This window comes from Neolamprologus brichardi, chromosome 7, assembly GCF_056152115.1.
Source record: "Neolamprologus brichardi isolate AB-2024 chromosome 7, ASM5615211v1, whole genome shotgun sequence".
Classification (NCBI taxonomy): domain Eukaryota; kingdom Metazoa; phylum Chordata; class Actinopteri; order Cichliformes; family Cichlidae; genus Neolamprologus; species Neolamprologus brichardi.
In genome coordinates, this window is record NC_142110.1 from 45,693,982 (window position 1) to 45,712,360 (window position 18,379).

Below are 18,379 nucleotides of genomic sequence, written 5' to 3' on the forward strand. Positions count from 1 at the left end.
GTGGCATTTCCTGGTCCTTTATATTCTGCTACTATTACATTACCACTTTAACACCTAACAGACGCAACGATAAGGAGAATTAGCACACGCTGTTACTCACTGTTGTTATTCTTGTGATGATATGAAAGATGAGTGAAATGTGGCAGCAACCTTGAACTTTGCTTCATAACAAGTGGCTTCCAGTAACAAACTAAATGGAGCATACGGAGAGACAAGTGAATATAATGCCATGATAATCTAATCAGATCACTTGGGTGTAGAGGTTATGGGAAAGAAGACTTGCAGTGTCAACGTCCTTCCGAGGTTAAATAAATTAGTAATAGCTATGGGCTGCATGTGTGAATCTTTGGATCCTGGACTGAATCAGACGTAAAGTACTACTAAATATCAGAATCAGAATACTTTATTCATCCCAAGGAGAAATTATGTTAGTTGCAGTGCTCCAGTTCAAACAGTAAAAAAACAGACAATACAAGAAGTAACAAGTAGCACAATATATACAATATATACATACATGTAAGTCACTTACTAATAAATATCTGAAACAGAAAGTAGAGCATGTGCAAAAAGGGTGTAGCTATTGCAGTATACAGTGTGTTAGGTGGATGAGTTGTACAGGGAGATGGCCACAGGCAGGAATGATTTCATGTGTCGTTCAGTGGTGCTTTTTGGTACTCTCAGTCTCTCACTGAACGTGCTCCTGTGGCTAGCCAGCATGTCATGAAGTGGGTGGGAGGAATTATCCAACATTGTTTTTATCTTGGACAACATTCGCCTCTCCATCACCACCCTAAGAGAGTTCAACTCCATCCCCACAACATTGCTGGCCTTGCAGATTAGTTTATTGAGTCTGTTAGCATCAGCAACCCTATGAACTAAAGAGTATGTTGTAACCAACTGGAAAACACTGATCGACAGAGTTTGGCTCAAAGATCTGGAGTGATAATGCATTGTTACAAGAATAGGAATCAGAATATGACAGTCGGGTTTATTTGGTATTATTTACGAAGGTCTCGAGCTTCAAGGCCAAGAATGGGTTGGATCATACAAGACGGTGAGTAATCTAAGGATGAGAGAAAAGTTCAAACTCTTTTCATTAGTAGCTTCGAGTCTACCCGATAGCTGGAGTAGCGGCAGGCTTATCCTTGAGTTCACAGGTCATGCTTCAGGTGTCACATGCTGAATGGCTCTGGGCACGGGTTTGCCTGTCATCCAGCTTTCAAAAAATCAAGTTCGTAAAACACAGCGTGGACTCATTTTGAAGCATCGTGAACAGTCTGTTAGTAAGCGTGATAAAAAGATCGAAGGTTTGTGGGACACATGACAACTTGTGAACTTTATCATGACTGAAACAAGATAATCTGGCATCGTATCGCACATCGCTCCCATTCCAAGACACTTTATCAGCTTAAGCCCAAATCTGAAAGCGCTACAGCTGTCTCTTTGACCTGTGACAGGTGATCTCACTGCAGGTTAGGATGCTGCGTCGGCTCGTGTTACTAACAATTGGCATGCGTGGGTTTGTGCGCGGAATCACAAGCAACGCCGCTGACACGCTGAAACAGCTGAGAACACTATGGATGAACGACAGCTTCTTTAATGGATGACAGACAGATAAACGTATACATGCTTATACGTATAGAGAGCCAGGAGGGTGATAGATAGACACACACTACATGCATCTCAAGGCACAAGTAAGATGTTTGAGTAAAAGAAAAAGGTTGCTAGTTGGATCGTTTGTGGTGAATTGTCGTTGAAGCAAAGGATCACTTATCCAGTTCTTGCTGGGGATCAACACACTCATGAATTCCTTTAGAAATGTTTTTCTGTTGTTTAAAAAAAAATTTCACCAAAGGCATAAGAGTGCAAAGGGCAAAGCTTTGGAAAGAGATGACTATCATCTTTCCAATACATTTCTACCGAGAACAGAAGAACTTCGGTACCTGTCGCATGTGCATAACAGAGAGGTGTCAAAACTGAAACGTGATCGGCACGTCTGACAAAGGGGAGGCTGCTATGAGGGATCAGTTCAGAGAGAGACAAGCCAGGGTCTCCACAGCAGATGGGCGCTTTATCGTGACCGCCGCAGGGGGAAAAGAGCCCGAGAAGGAAGAAACGAGACCACAAAAAAGGCTGGAGACATGGCTGGACCGTGACACATGTCCCACTGTGGAGGGGGGATTTTATTCACCTGGCCTTTGGTGTGTCATCGTGTTACCAGTCCTGTCATGAGCCTCCACCCTGTCCGCCTGCGCTGCATTGTTCTGTGCTGCACGTGGACAAGTGAATAAAAGAGGAAAGATAATGAAAAAGAGAGGAGGGTAGGCAGTGGGAGTGAGACACATTTTGGCCCATTGTTAGTGCTGTATTTTTTTTTAACACGACTAAAGTGAGGGATAATTCTGATCAAAGGCGTGTATATGATTGCTCTGGTAGGTTTTGAGGAGAGTGAATACAGTGGAGCGGGGGTGGGGGTGTGCGGCTGAGGTACCGTGGAGGAGTTAAAAAAAAAATCATAGTGTAGAAACATTAATGTCATACTTCATCATGTAGCTCTTGAAAAGGCACGCCTGAGGAGAGCTCAATGTGTACCCCACCTGGGGTATGTTTTTAATATCATCCAATGTCTGTCACCATCTGTTTCGCTCAAACTAGGTACGCAGTGTCTCCTGCTTGTATCTGGGACATCAAGACATCTTGTAGCCTTTGTTATAAGTTTTGATGTGCTTTTACACAATCATAAAAAAAAGAGAGAGAGAATAAGTCGGTGATGATCTTAGGAGAAGAGAGTGCCTTATTCATAACACACCCCAGATGTGCTTAATCCCAGAATAAGCAATAGGTAAAGCCAGTTTTGCTGTGCTGAATCCTTTTTACACTGACGTGAAGACAAACCTTCGCTTGCGCTGTTGAGAATCGTCATCCTTGGAATTAAAAAGATCAGACGGCAAAGGTGAAACACGAGTCAGCCGAGCAGATCCGCGCTGCAAACATAAAACAGAGGAAAACCATAATACGCGGAATTTACACAGCACTGCATGTGCTTCGACTTTGAGTCTGACCTTGTTTTGACTGAGATATTTATAATATAAACAAACTCTGTTACAAACATATTACAAGTAATGAGTAGGAACACAGTCCCAGAGAGCTCCATGTCAAATAGCTTTGTAATAGAGCTGTTTTTCTAGGGAGGACCCAAAACACGCACACACACGCGCACACACACGCACGCACGCACACACTCACAAACACACACATACACATACACAGGTACTGTACTTGACTGTTTGTGCACAATAAATACACCTAGAGGTTCTTTACGGGGAAACAGAGAGCGAGCTCTGTGCCAGCCTCCTGGAGGTGCTGTGAGATCAAGAACAGCCTACCTCCAGGTGGTAAAGCTAAGCTTTCAGGGGTGAGAGGTCACCAACACTGGAGTGGTCACACACGTGTTGGAACACTATTTACAGCTGCAGAGGCCCACCTCAGACCACCTACAAGTGCTCTTTCACTATAATACTGTAGGTACGGAGGAGGCTATGTACCTCATGGTCCACCAGGTGGTAGTAAAGGTCCGCGCGGAGCATCTTTTTTTATCTGACATCCTAAAACGAATGACTTCCATCAGCCATCAGCCACATGACAGTGTACAGTGGGGCAAAAAAGTATTTAGTCAGCCACCGATTGTGCAAGTTCCCCCACTTAAAATGATGACAGAGGTCAGTAATTTGCACCAGAGATACACTTCAACTGTGAGAGACAGAATGTGAAAAAAAAATCCATGAATTCACATGGTAGGATTTGTAAAGAATTTATTCGTAAATCAGGGTGGAAAATAAGTATTTGGTCAATAACAAAAATACAACTCAATACTTTGTAACATAACCTTTGTTGGCAATAACAGAGGTCAAACGTTTACTATAGGTCTTTACCAGGTTTGCACACACAGTAGCTGGTATTTTGGCCCATTCCTCCATGCAGATCTTCTCAAGAGCAGTGATGTTTTGGGGCTGTCGCCGAGCAACACGGACTTTCAACTCCCGCCACAGATTTTCTATGGGGTTGAGGTCTGGAGACTGGCTAGGCCACTCCAGGACTTTCAAATGCTTCTTACGGAGCCACTCCTTTGTTGCCCGGGCGGTGTGTTTTGGATCATTGTCATGTTGGAAGACCCAGCCTCGTTTCATCTTCAAAGTTCTCACTGATGGAAGGAGGTTTTGGCTCAAAATCTCACGATACTTGGCCCCATTCATTCTGTCCTTAACACGGATCAGTCGTCCTGTCCCCTTGGCAGAAAAACAGCCCCATAGCATGATGTTTCCACCCCCATGCTTCACAGTAGGTATGGTGTTCTTGGGATGCAACTCAGTATTCTTCTTCCTCCAAACACGACGAGTTGAGTTTATACCAAAAAGTTCTACTTTGGTTTCATCTGACCACATGACATTCTCCCAATCCTCTGCTGTATCATCCATGTGCTCTCTGGCAAACTTCAGACGGGCCTGGACATGCACTGGCTTCAGCAGCGGAACACGTCTGGCACTGCGGGATTTGATTCCCTGCCGTTGTAGTGTGTTACTGATGGTGACCTTTGTTACTTTGGTCCCAGCTCTCTGCAGGTCATTCACCAGGTCCCCCCGTGTGGTTCTGGGATCTTTGCTCACCGTTCTCATGATCATTTTGACCCCACGGGATGAGATCTTGCGTGGAGCCCCAGATCGAGGGAGATTATCAGTGGTCTTGTATGTCTTCCATTTTCTGATGATTGCTCCCACAGTTGATTTTTTCACACCAAGCTGCTTGCCTATTGTAGATTCACTCTTCCCAGTCTGGTGCAGGTCTACAATTCTTTTCCTGGTGTCCTTCGAAAGCTCTTTGGTCTCGGCCATGGCGGAGTTTGGAGTCTGACTGGTTGAGGCTGTGGACAGGTGTCTTTTATACAGATGATGAGGTCAAACAGGTGCCATTCATACAGGTAACGAGTGGGGGACAGAAAAGCTTCTTACAGAAGACGTTACAGGTCTGTGAGAGCCAGGGATTTTCCTTGTTTGAGGTGACCAAATACTTATTTTCCACCCTGATTTACGAATAAATTCTTTACAAATCCTACCATGTGAATTCATGGATTTTTTTTTCACATTCTGTCTCTCACAGTTGAAGTGTACCTCTGGTGCAAATTACTGACCTCCGTCATCATTTTAAGTGGGGGAACTTGCACAATCGGTGGCTGACTAAATACTTTTTTGCCCCACTGTAGCTGTGGCATCTCTGAACTCTGATTCTTGACTATATAAGCAAAAAGCCACTCAGGACTGCACAGACACTGATTTCCCTGCAAAATAAAACCACAGCGTAGCTGGATGTAACTATAAATGCGTAAATGGGAATGCACGTGTATGCATAACTACAACTTTAATTTTAAACAGGGTCCGTAACCTTTGGGCTCTTGTTCAAGGTCGCTGAGAAGTCCAGGTCAGAGTCAGAGTGTGGCTAACAGTATTGGAATGCCTGCTGGTTGTCTTGAGCAATGAGGCACACTTACTAAATTTATTATTCAAATAGTTAAAATAGAACTAAACTACGCAACATGAGAGCATCATCTCCCGTTCCAGTGCCGTGAATAACCTTCGATCCTTGATCTGTAACCACTGATCATACTCAATTACACTCCTGCAGGTCCTCAAATTCCAGGTTTGATGAAAAGATATGCAATGAATTAGATATTAGCTACAGCTAAATGTAGAGCAGATGACGCAGAAATTATTTATATGACAAAAAAAAGTACAGTGTGTATTTTAACTGATCCTTTTATCACTTATTATTTTTTGTTCAATAAAACATATAGCATATAGTAAACAATGAATCTGTAAACAACAGCTGTTGACATTTTTTTTTTTAAATGAATGAAAAAGCATATTTAAATAATCAACATACATGATTTAAATATAAACACACACGTGACAAGAGACAGAACATGTAGAAGATATATGCAGAAAGAGCTTTCAGTGGTCAGCTGATAACATGATATCTAAAAAACACATAGCTCATTTTCCTGTCTGTTAGTTGGACATGCTAACCTGTTAACAAGCTCCTATATTCATCCATACAGTTTGTAGGCTAAAGGCATATTACAAAAGGTCATTCATGTTTTCACAGATTCTCTGTAGTTATTCCGCTGCTCATTCACCTGTAAAAACTGCACCGATCATTATTTCAACAGCCTTTTTTTACCATATGGAACAAAAGCATTTGAAGATATGACTTACAGGACGTTACCAAATTCATGAAGCTATATTTGTGAGTTTATTTATCAATATCAGTTGTCTATTACTACATCAGTTTACAGACTGATGTAGTAATAGACAGTAAAATGTTGGTGCGTGTGTAATATATGAGCGTTTCTCTACATGGGTAAAAGTACTCCATGTCGCCCTCTGGTGGTAACAACCAACTATGAAAAGAATGGATGTTGTATCTTAACCCTTTAAAACTGGTTGGAGCGGGCACGCTCTGTTGTGCATAACTATTTTTAAATCCCAGTAGCTCTGCAACCACGTGAGCTAGCGCAATAATTTTTTTTGCATATGAAACCTGAGGAGTTGTACTTACATCTTATGCCATCAGCTTGTGCTAGGTCACAGTTTCCTTCCACATATAGCTTTGCAAAAACTGCATAAAAAGCACTTGCAGCAACAAGATCATAATATTCCAGAAACACGCTTTGCCGATCCGATCAGCTGTTCATAACACTTCCTACATTGGATTAGACGTCAGCGCGAACTATCGCATGTCCGCCATGACCTGCCCGAAACCGGAAGTGACGTCATTTTCGCGGAAATGTAGTTTTTTTTACCGTCCGGGCCTCAATGAGCCTATACTGGTGTTTTTAAAAGTTATGTTTGACTTTATGACTTTCTGTGTCGTTTCTGGGATGCTTAGGACTAAAATTGCACTGCTGGAAATAGTTTATTTTGATGCATATGCTGCTTTTTTGCAAATTTGCACTATAATATTTATTTTCGTTTTTCCTGCAGTGTATAAAAATTGGTGTATTTCAAAAATAAAACTATGAAGACACTCAAAATAAATTTCCTGTGGTAGGAAACTATTTTGTGCAACTTTTTTGTATTTACAGTTTTGAGGGATAAGCCTCTTAAATTTCTCTAACTAGAAATATATGTTAAAAAAAACAAAAACGATTTTTTTGTAGTTTATTGCACTTTTTTGCAATTTATGTAATTACTATGCACTTAATTCATACATATTATTAAAATATGGGCTGTAATGGTTGTATTGATGTATAGCAACTTGAAATGCTCCCAAAAATGGCACTAAAGCATGTAAAAATATAATATAAGCTCTGGCGGACTTGGTTCTATGGTAGGTCTTAAAGGGTTAACTAAATGGCAAAAAGTTTAATTACTTTGTATTACTTTCTTTAGTTTGTTAAAATTTACAGTTTTAATCCTGTAAGAAAATAAATCAATATCATAGAGAGGGATAATATATATATATATATATATATATATATATATGTGTGTGTGTTAGGGGTGCAACGATACAAAAAATTTACGGTTCGGTTCGATACTTTGGTGTCACGGTTCAATATTTTTTCGATATCTTTTTAATGCCTTTTTAATTTGTCATTTATTAAATTTTCACGGCACATTCTGCACCACATCTCTGTGCGTTCATCATTTGTTTGAAGCCAGCTCACCTCCTGCAACCACTTTTCTGAGAATACGCGCTTCTTTTGTGGTTCGGACTCCTTCTGACATTTCTTTGGAGGTGGAGGAACACCAAAGTAATTGCTTAAAGGAGCTTCTTCGACATCTTTAAGAGTTCTAAACAAATGTCTGTCCTCCTCCTGAAAATCTTATGTACGCAAACACGCGTTGCAACTTCTTATCTTGTGCGCGTTTTCTATTTTGACAGCGAATGAACACCTGCGGACCACTTACAGTGGGGCAAAAAAGTATTTAGTCAGCCACCGATTGTGCAAGTTCCCCCACTTAAAATGATGACAGAGGTCAGTAATTTGCACCAGAGGTACACTTCAACTGTGAGAGACAGAATGTGAAAAAAAAAAATCCATGAATTCACATGGTAGGATTTGTAAAGAATTTATTCGTAAATCAGGGTGGAAAATAAGTATTTGGTCAATAACAAAAATACAACTCAATACTTTGTAACATAACCTTTGTTGGCAATAACAGAGGTCAAACGTTTACTATAGGTCTTTACCAGGTTTGCACACACAGTAGCTGGTATTTTGGCCCATTCCTCCATGCAGATCTTCTCAAGAGCAGTGATGTTTTGGGGCTGTCGCCGAGCAACACGGACTTTCAACTCCCGCCACAGATTTTCTATGGGGTTGAGGTCTGGAGACTGGCTAGGCCACTCCAGGACTTTCAAATGCTTCTTACGGAGCCACTCCTTTGTTGCCCGGGCGGTGTGTTTTGGATCATTGTCATGTTGGAAGACCCAGCCTCGTTTCATCTTCAAAGTTCTCACTGATGGAAGGAGGTTTTGGCTCAAAATCTCACGATACTTGGCCCCATTCATTCTGTCCTTAACACGGATCAGTCGTCCTGTCCCCTTGGCAGAAAAACAGCCCCATAGCATGATGTTTCCACCCCCATGCTTCACAGTAGGTATGGTGTTCTTGGGATGCAACTCAGTATTCTTCTTCCTCCAAACACGACGAGTTGAGTTTATACCAAAAAGTTCTACTTTGGTTTCATCTGACCACATGACATTCTCCCAATCCTCTGCTGTATCATCCATGTGCTCTCTGGCAAACTTCAGACGGGCCTGGACATGCACTGGCTTCAGCAGCGGAACACGTCTGGCACTGCGGGATTTGATTCCCTGCCGTTGTAGTGTGTTACTGATGGTGACCTTTGTTACTTTGGTCCCAGCTCTCTGCAGGTCATTCACCAGGCCCCCCCGTGTGGTTCTGGGATCTTTGCTCACCGTTCTCATGATCATTTTGACCCCACGGGATGAGATCTTGCATGGAGCCCCAGATCGAGGGAGATTATCAGTGGTCTTGTATGTCTTCCATTTTCTGATGATTGCTCCCACAGTTGATTTTTTCACACCAAGCTGCTTGCCTATTGTAGATTCACTCTTCCCAGTCTGGTGCAGGTCTACAATTCTTTTCCTGGTGTCCTTCGAAAGCTCTTTGGTCTTGGCCATGGCGGAGTTTGGAGTCTGACTGGTTGAGGCTGTGGACAGGTGTCTTTTATACAGATGATGAGGTCAAACAGGTGCCATTCATACAGGTAACGAGTGGGGGACAGAAAAGCTTCTTACAGAAGACGTTACAGGTCTGTGAGAGCCAGGGATTTTCCTTGTTTGAGGTGACCAAATACTTATTTTCCACCCTGATTTACGAATAAATTCTTTACAAATCCTACCATGTGAATTCATGGATTTTTTTTTCACATTCTGTCTCTCACAGTTGAAGTGTACCTCTGGTGCAAATTACTGACCTCTGTCATCATTTTAAGTGGGGGAACTTGCACAATCGGTGGCTGACTAAATACTTTTTTGCCCCACTGTATGTGCAACCCTGGTTATTTAGCTCGTCATATTGCAGCCACAGAAATTATTTTGTCCATGAAACCATAAAGCTGCACTTTCTTTTTGCCTTATAGTCTGATTTGTCATAACTTTTCCATTTTGTGGTAAGCTTTTCTTTGGCTGTCACTTCTTCACCCTGACCTGTCTTATTTGGCTCAGCAGAACTAAAATATATATCCTGCTGCTTTTACACACGCACTCACATAATGCTCAGCGATTCTCTGCGCGATCAACCTCTCACATGTTTACGCTGCGGGAGATTTCACTTGTCATGTTTGCATAGTAAGCTAACGATTGATAAGATGATGTCAGAGGAATTGGTGCGCAAATTATCATCACTCACCAATCAGTGCTGTCGCTCTCTATACACAGTTCGCAGGATTGCAAAGTGAAAGCAAAAAAAAAGCACAAATTCAAACGCATTCAAATTCAATATGTCACATATTGACAGTGACTCACCGATGCCAATGACATAATTACCCAGCTACATTTCGGAAAGAATGCAAAAGCATTGACATATATTTTTCCTTCCTACGATAGGCCGACGGGCAGGGCAGAGATAGATTTTGGTAGCCTGACTGGAAAAATTGCCGGGACATTGGACTAGCGATTTTGCGAGCCCTGTATGTGATTGAGGAATCACTCATCTTTGGAAAAGAGAGTTTATTACAGAGAAATGGCTCTTTCCAAAATAAAAGCTATACTATACGCTTCTTCTGGGCTATATTCTCAGCAGCATATTAAACATATCAGGTCCCCATAAGGAGAATCATGTGCTAACGGCTGTCTAAATGACTCGGGTAAAGATTGTAGCATGCGTGCTTGTTGTTTTAGTCTGCTTCCACTTGCACTAGGATGATGTCGGAGTAAATGTGCAGTCATATTCGTTGTGTTCCCACTAGTGCTGTCAGCGTAAATCTCGTTGAAATGACTTAACGCCACAACACGGCAAATCTCCGTTAACGAGCTACCGCGGATCGCCCAGTGCGTGGGGCTGGACGGCCAACACGTTAAGAGCTAACTGCGCTAACACACTAGTTCCCACCCTTGTAATTGAGCATTGCTGGCACATCCAACATACTGTTTTACTTTAGTCCATGACGCGCTTACCTTCAGGGTCATACATCACATGAAAACCAAAATAGTTCCAAACCTCAGATCTGAAGGAGGGTGGGGGAGGTTCAATTTGCCATGTTGTAAGGAGAGCTTAACTTCTGTCTGCTAGCTTACCCTGCACTCAGTGAATCTGCGTTCGACTACTCCGCCTAGGCTGCACTGTCGAGCACAGATCCACTGAGCGCTCAACACAGACAGCACCGTCAGAAGGAAAGTTGATAAAATAAATTAAAAATTTTGTATTGTTCGATAAATATGCGTACCGAACCGAAAGCACTGTATCGAACGGTTCAATATCGATACGAGTATCGTTGCACCCCTAATATATATATTAGGGGTGCAACCATACACAAAATTCAGGGTTCGGTTCGATACTTTGGTGTCACGGTTCGATATTTTTTCGATACAAAAAAAAAAGTTCATGCCTTTTTAATTTGTCATTTATTAAAATTAGAAATATATATTTTAACTCAAACGTACAGTTTTTAAATTTAATGTTGCTGAAACAACAAAGTAATAAAATAATAAATCTGATGGAGTAATCACTCATCTTTGGAAAAGAGAGTTTATTACAGAGAAATGGCTCTTTCCAAAATAAAAGCTATACTATACGCTTCTTCTGGGCTATATTCTCAGCAGCATATTAAACATATCAGGTCCCCATAAGGAGAATCATGTGCTAACGGCTGTCTAAATGACTCGGGTAAAGATTGTAGCATGCATGCTTGTTGTTTTTGTCTGCTTCCACTTGTCTTTGCACTAGGATGATGTCGGAGTAAATGTGCAGTCATATTCCTTGTGTTCCCACTAGTGCTGTCAGCGTTAATCTGAAATGACGTTAACGCCACAACACGGCAAATCTCCGTTAACGGATCGCCCCGTGCGTGGGGCTGGACAGCGTCAACGAGCAAACTGCGCTAACACACTAGTTCCCACCCATGTAATTGAGCATTGCTGTGCACATCCGACATACTGTTTTACTTTAGTCCATGACGCGCTTACCTTCAGGGTCATACCTCACATGAAAACCAAAATAGTTCCAAACCCCAGATCTGAATGAGGGTGGGGGAGGTTCAGTTTGCCATGTTGCAAGGAGAGCTTAGCTTCTGTCTCGCTAGCTTGCCCTGCGCTCAGTGGATCTGCGCTTGAGGGTGCAGCCTAGGCGGAGTAGTCAAGCGCAGATCCACTGAGCTCTCAACACAGACAGCATCGTCAGAAGAAAAGTTGATAAAATAAATTAAAAATTTAGTATTGTTCGATACACATGCATACCGAACCGAAAGCACTGTATCGAACGGTTCAATATCATTACGAGTATCGTTGCACCCCTAATATATATATATATATATATATATATATATATATATATATATATATAAACACCCAGCACGCCCCTGCGGGCGGTTTATCCTTCAAGCTCGGGTCCTCTACCAGAGGCCTGGGAGCTTGAGGGTCCTGCGCAGTATCTTAGCTGTTCCCAGGACTGCGCTCTTCTGGACAGAGATCTCCGATGTTATTCCCGGGATCTGCTGGAGCCACTCGCCTAGCTTGGGAGTCACCGCACCTAGTGCTCCGATTACCACGGGGACCACCGTTACCTTCACCCTCCACATCCTCTCGAGCTCTTCTCTGAGCCCTTGGTATTTCTCCAGCTTCTCGTGTTCCTTCTTCCTGATATTGCTGTCATTCGGAACCGCTACATCGATCACTACGGCCGTCTTCTTCTGTTTGTCTACCACCACTATGTCCGGTTGGTTAGCCACCACCATTTTGTCCGTCTGTATCTGGAAGTCCCACAGGATCTTAGCTCATCATTCACACACAGTGAGGTAGATGGACTCCTTAGTAGTTTCATGGGAAGTGTTTATGCATCAGTACTGAGAATGTTATATTTTATATATATATATATATATAATAGTAATTCGTTTGTTAATAAAACTTTGGTTGTGTTTGTTAATGTTTCGACAGGAAAATGGTTTTCTACAAAGTTGTTTCATGTACAGAGTAACACACACACACACACACACACACACATAATAACCTCTTACAATACAATATGGGCTCCCGACTGGTGCTGAGGTTACTGACTATACACAGCAGTTTCTTGATACAATAAATTTTATATAGCAAAGTTGAGTTTAACAATTTGGATTTTAGATTGTGTGTTGTAATTGTTGCAAAAAGTTCTAATACTACTGGAGGAAGCAGGCATCAGGAGGGACATGGGAGGCTTTGTATTATCTAGACTGAGACCACCAGCTAACAGGAAGAGAAAGAGGATATGGAGCAAATGCATCACAGCAAGGAAGCAGAAAGTTAAAGCCCCATTCACACAGGCCTAGAGACTGTTGACCTCCCAGAAAACCTCTGTGCATTCCCAAACACTGACCATGTAGTCAATGAAAACTTTCATTTTAGCACCTTACATATCTTCTGTGTTTCTAGTAGTTTCATGCAAAATGTCAACAACATATTACATTAAACTATTAATGCAATCTTGATAATAGCTCATAGAGACATGGCATTCTCCACATAGTGTCTGGCGTCCTCTATGATAATGTTTACACCATTAATATAATTAATTGCTTACTGTATGTTGTTGGCAACCTGCTATGTAAAGAAGTCCAATGCAAACAGCCCCTTTTGAACAAACATATTATTCTAACTACAGCAGAACTGATTTTAAAATTATTAGTACCATATGTGTCCATGCTTTTTTATCCACATGCTCTCTTGTATAGAAAATCTAAAAGCGGTCTTCACTGCAAATGACTTTAGGTAAAACAATCAATACCTACAATTTATTGATTTCTCATTGCAGCTCATTAAAGAGTCCTTTGTGCCACTGGGTTTATTAATAACATCTCATTCCTGTGAGTTCTTAACAACAGGACTACAGAGCTTATCCAAACCTGGAGTAACTCTGACAAGTGTTACATTATGGGTTCCCAGTGGGAGAACACATTACATCTAGATAACAACTCCCTAATTCAGATTCATACATGTCAAAGTACATGTCAATACTTGTTAGTGTTACTGAATACTAAAGAAAGACACTTGTTCAAAGCAACAGTTAATGGGCAAAGCTGACTACACAGAGTGAAAAAAATAAAAAATAAAATTCAGCTAAAAATCAGCCTGGTAGAATATCTATTGCAGTAACAATTGTTCAAGCAATCCTGCGACAACTGGCAGCCATAAAAGCAACATTGAAAAAGTACTGTGAACAGACACCACAGAGTGCACCTTTTAAAAGCATTTATAAACAGGAAAACTTAAGACTTTTATAGCAATAAATTTAAGGCAATGTTCTCAAGACTGAGAAGCTAGTTTGATTAAACATTTTGGACACATAGCTTAACTTCATCTTATTATTTAAAAATTTTGATTTTCATGTTAACTTTAACCTATTTGTTACAATCACATTGTATCTCATCTTAGTTTTAACATTCCATTTGGATCCTGCATGGTTTATTTTCATAGGTTTACTTTGATTTTTGTGATTCGGATTTTTATAAGTGCCATACAACTAAACGGTTCATTGTTATTAAGTGAGTACTTTATTTAATATCTTTATTTAGACCTACTTAAGGAGACCTCTTACATGCACATCATCTTGAATTTCATTCTACCGCTTATCTCGGGCACATTAAATCTCAAGTACAAGCTACCTCATTGAGGTGTACAGTGCTGGACGTGCTTGTCTTTTTCGCACGTTAGACGGGGTGACGTAGGTGACAGACTGCTTTGACAGTAATTAGATGTTTGATAGTTGTGGCAGGGTGACCAGAGGCAAAAGTGGCAAACAACCAGCTATTTCATCAGCTCTTCTAGAATGACTTTGACAAGTGCTTTGTTATTTTTTGGGTTTTTTTTAATTATTATTATTATTTAATATCAACAATGCAGTTTAACTACTACTACTTCCAATACGGACAGTTTACAGCTATTGCTAATTTCCAACCCTTGACCTCAGTTGGACTCTTACATCCACAGTTCACAGGCAGAATTTTACAGCGTAAGTAATGTACTTACTTGTGTATAATACTATCCTCCTGGTCTAAACAGTGTTAGTGATCAACACATCTGCTACTCACAAGGTGCAGCGTCTTCTTTGTGCCATAGAGAACTCGGACAATATGGCAGCACATTAGAGTCTCCCAGCTTAAAATAGTCGTGCTCATGCTCACTCTCTGGACAAAAATCACCTTAAAATATTCCAGTTAACAATGAGGTTGTGTTTGCTTCGACGGACTGAATGTTTACACTAAGTTGCTCTCCTGGAAAACCATCACTTGGAAACATTAATGTTTTTTTCTTTCTGATTAACAGAACAGAATTGCTGAAAGCTTTCTTTGTCTCATCTACATGCTGAGAACAGTGAAGCCTTGTACCCAAGACGCTAAAAGTATTTCCAGTGAATCAGCTGGTCATCACAACTGCATCGTTTGACCTGGAAAATCATGGAAAAAACGCCAAAGAATGCCCCCAAAACAAATAGATAAATAACAAAAACCCCCGACAAAAGTGCATGAAACAACTAACATCTGCCTCCCTGAGGTATTATGTCAGGGGTTATTATTAGTGAGGCTAAGTGGTTGGAAATTGGCACATATTGCTAGGTTTCGCTAGGAAGTGCAGTGACCCAGAAGTGTGAAAGGCTTAGCCTCCTCTGGCTAGAATGTAACCATACTGAGTCTCAACAGAGAAGAAAAGGGGGTATAGATGAGGATGGGCTACAGTTGGCAGCATGAGGTAAACACTGAGAGGCTTTTATCTGAGCATTTTCTCTTTACACAAGGATGAGCAGGAAACATGTATGACACTTTGTAAGTGGTCTGCTGCTTTTCAAAAACCCCAATCTGTCTCTCCCTAATTCTCAAAGCACCCAATGGGATGCAGCAGAGAGCTGGGGTGTGTCATTTCCTCACTTCCTCTGAAAGCAGCTTTAGATGTGGGGCTCACGTTGTGCCTCCAGCAATGGGTATCAGACATGCAGTTATTAATGTGCATGAGAGGAAAACAAAATTTGGAAAAGACACAAAAATCTGTCACGTGTAATGTCTTGACTTGACCGCGCCGGCCACATGAACAGTAGCACATGGACACCCTCTTGCACGCATCACACACCAGCTTGATCGATGTGTTTTGCCATAAGAGAGCTGTGTGTGATGGGAGGCTTGCAGGGGAGGTTGGGTCAGTGCGTTGCTTGCTTGCTTTCTGCCCTTCTGGGTATTCTCATCTTCTATCCAGCACTGACAGCAGCAGAAGCCTGCATTTGGATTTGGGGGGGGGGTGTTCACTATTATACGCTGTGCAGCTTCACTGCCGCAGAACACAGGGGCTTTCTGGAGAAAACGGTAAAGTAATGTTCTGTTAATTTAGCAAGTTTTGCATGAGTAGTATGGAGCAAACTCCTCTGAAGTTTATTTAAATAAATTATTACTGTTATTACAGGGAGATTTCTTTAAACTCTTATTTAGGATTTAAATAAATACTCATGAGCAGTAATTGAATTAGGACAGATGTATACCCTGTCAGCAAGGAGCACTACGTGAAGCAGACAATGCAAGTTCAGCAGTGACATTGATTAGATGTGCATGCAATTTATGTGACTTGAGCCTTTCATATGAAACAATGCTTTGATGCCTAATGTGGGGAAGTAAGCGGTCATTTTAAGTTCCTTTGACGCACAAAGGCTTTGCTGTGAGGATAGCAAGAGATCAACGTGTTGGTTTCGTACAGTGAATGTCTATGTGTACTCCACCCACTCTGTGGCATGTCTATGTGTATGATCATGGTTAATAGCACAAAATAAAATTCAGCTCCGTCATTTCAAAAACATAAACACATTTAGTGGATTTTAAAAGGTGTGCAAAAAAAACATTGCAAAGACAATTTATGCAATATCAATAAGACTCACCACAGCTGTGACTGAGTAAATATCGTGCCATCACTTAACTTAATTTTCAATGTTCTTGTTCTTAAACAATCAAATTATTAATGCAGTAAAGTGTCAGATTTACCGGTAGCTAACTTCTTCTTATTCTGAAGATGCAGTTAATATTACATGGTATTAACTCCATTACATTAACAAAACATAACCCTGTTTAATCAGAAATTCCTGGACTTCATCTATGCCATGTATGCCAAATAAACATTTCTTATTTACAGAAAAAACTATAATTTGACATTTAAACAAAATGCTGTTATGCTTCCATAAACCTCAGCTCCCAAAGAGACATCGATTTTGAAATATGTGTCTTGAGAATAACCGGATTTATGAAAGCTCTGGACTGTATAGAAGATTTTTGTGGTGCATATATATTAACAGACATGAGTTCTTATTCCACTGCATAGGGAAGCGTGTGCGTCCCAACACTGAGGAGACACTGAGCTAATGGTCAATTTCTCCTGTCATTAAATCTTAAATCAAAGAAATTAAGAAAATTTAAAGAGGGTTAAAAAGTCTCAGAATGTACAAAGCTAACAAAATCAGAGCAACCTGAACAAAATAAAGCGAGATGCCAGATGTAAATGTTTAGTGTCTGATTTCTTACCCCACCCAATGATGTCAACCTCAGATCCTTTTATAAACTTGTATACATCTGCTCAGTAACCCTGAGAAAGAAAAGCTCCCCTCACTATTTTTTTTTGTTTGTTTTTTGAGCTGCATTGTTGGTAATACACATGGCCCCATGATATACCCATAAGATTAAAAGTGTACAGACGTGCTCTCTAAAGTAGTTTTCAAATGTGCATTGAGCTCTGAGCTTTTCTATAGATTAACCAACAAAGATGCATGCGGGAAAGGAAATCTCCAAAGCAGCTAGATAATAGAGTTTTTAATCTACATACTTCCTAGTGCACTGGTTTTACCCAGTGTCACAACACAACGGTGTCCTCTCCTAAACAGTTTTCATTGGGAATGCAGCTGGTGCTAACTACTCCGTACTGCGTGCTAAATGTAAGAAACGGCAGCTATGAACAGGAAGTGTGAAAACATTTAAAGCTACCCCAAAATCAGTGTAGCTTTAAGCCATATGCTAACTCCTGCTGTTTACAAAATCAACTTGCACATACACTGATGTTCAGCAATTATTGCAGTGATCTTTACCTTACAATATAAAGTGTCTAGAGGCCACTGTTGTTGTGATTTGGTGCTTTATAAATAAAACTGAACTAGACTGAAAAACTGAATTTACCATCACAGTTTACTGCAGTGTTTTTAAAATGAGGGATCTAATTTTAAAAGAAATTAAAAAAGGATTCAAGTTGACTATTATTTTTTAATTGACATAAAACAGTCACTCGAAATCATTCAGGACCATTATAGTCAGAAGAATTATAGTATGTGGAAAACCAAGAGCAGCAGCATATAACAAAGCAGGCAGATGACAGATGTCGTGTTGACTAAATAAGACTCGGCATGAAAGGAGGAGCAGGGTCTGAGGTGAGTCACGAAGCTGGCTGGAGATGTGCAATAGTTTTGAGCAGCCTAAACAGCATGTGAGATGGACGTGGGCTGGCATTGGGATCAGCTGACATGAAGAACTGAGGCTGAGGATGATTTCATGGCCTGCCTGATCAAACTCTAAGCTCAATTTGTGAAAGTATGTGGACAATTTAAATGTTGACATTAACCTAAATTAATATGTATATAAAATATCAAAAC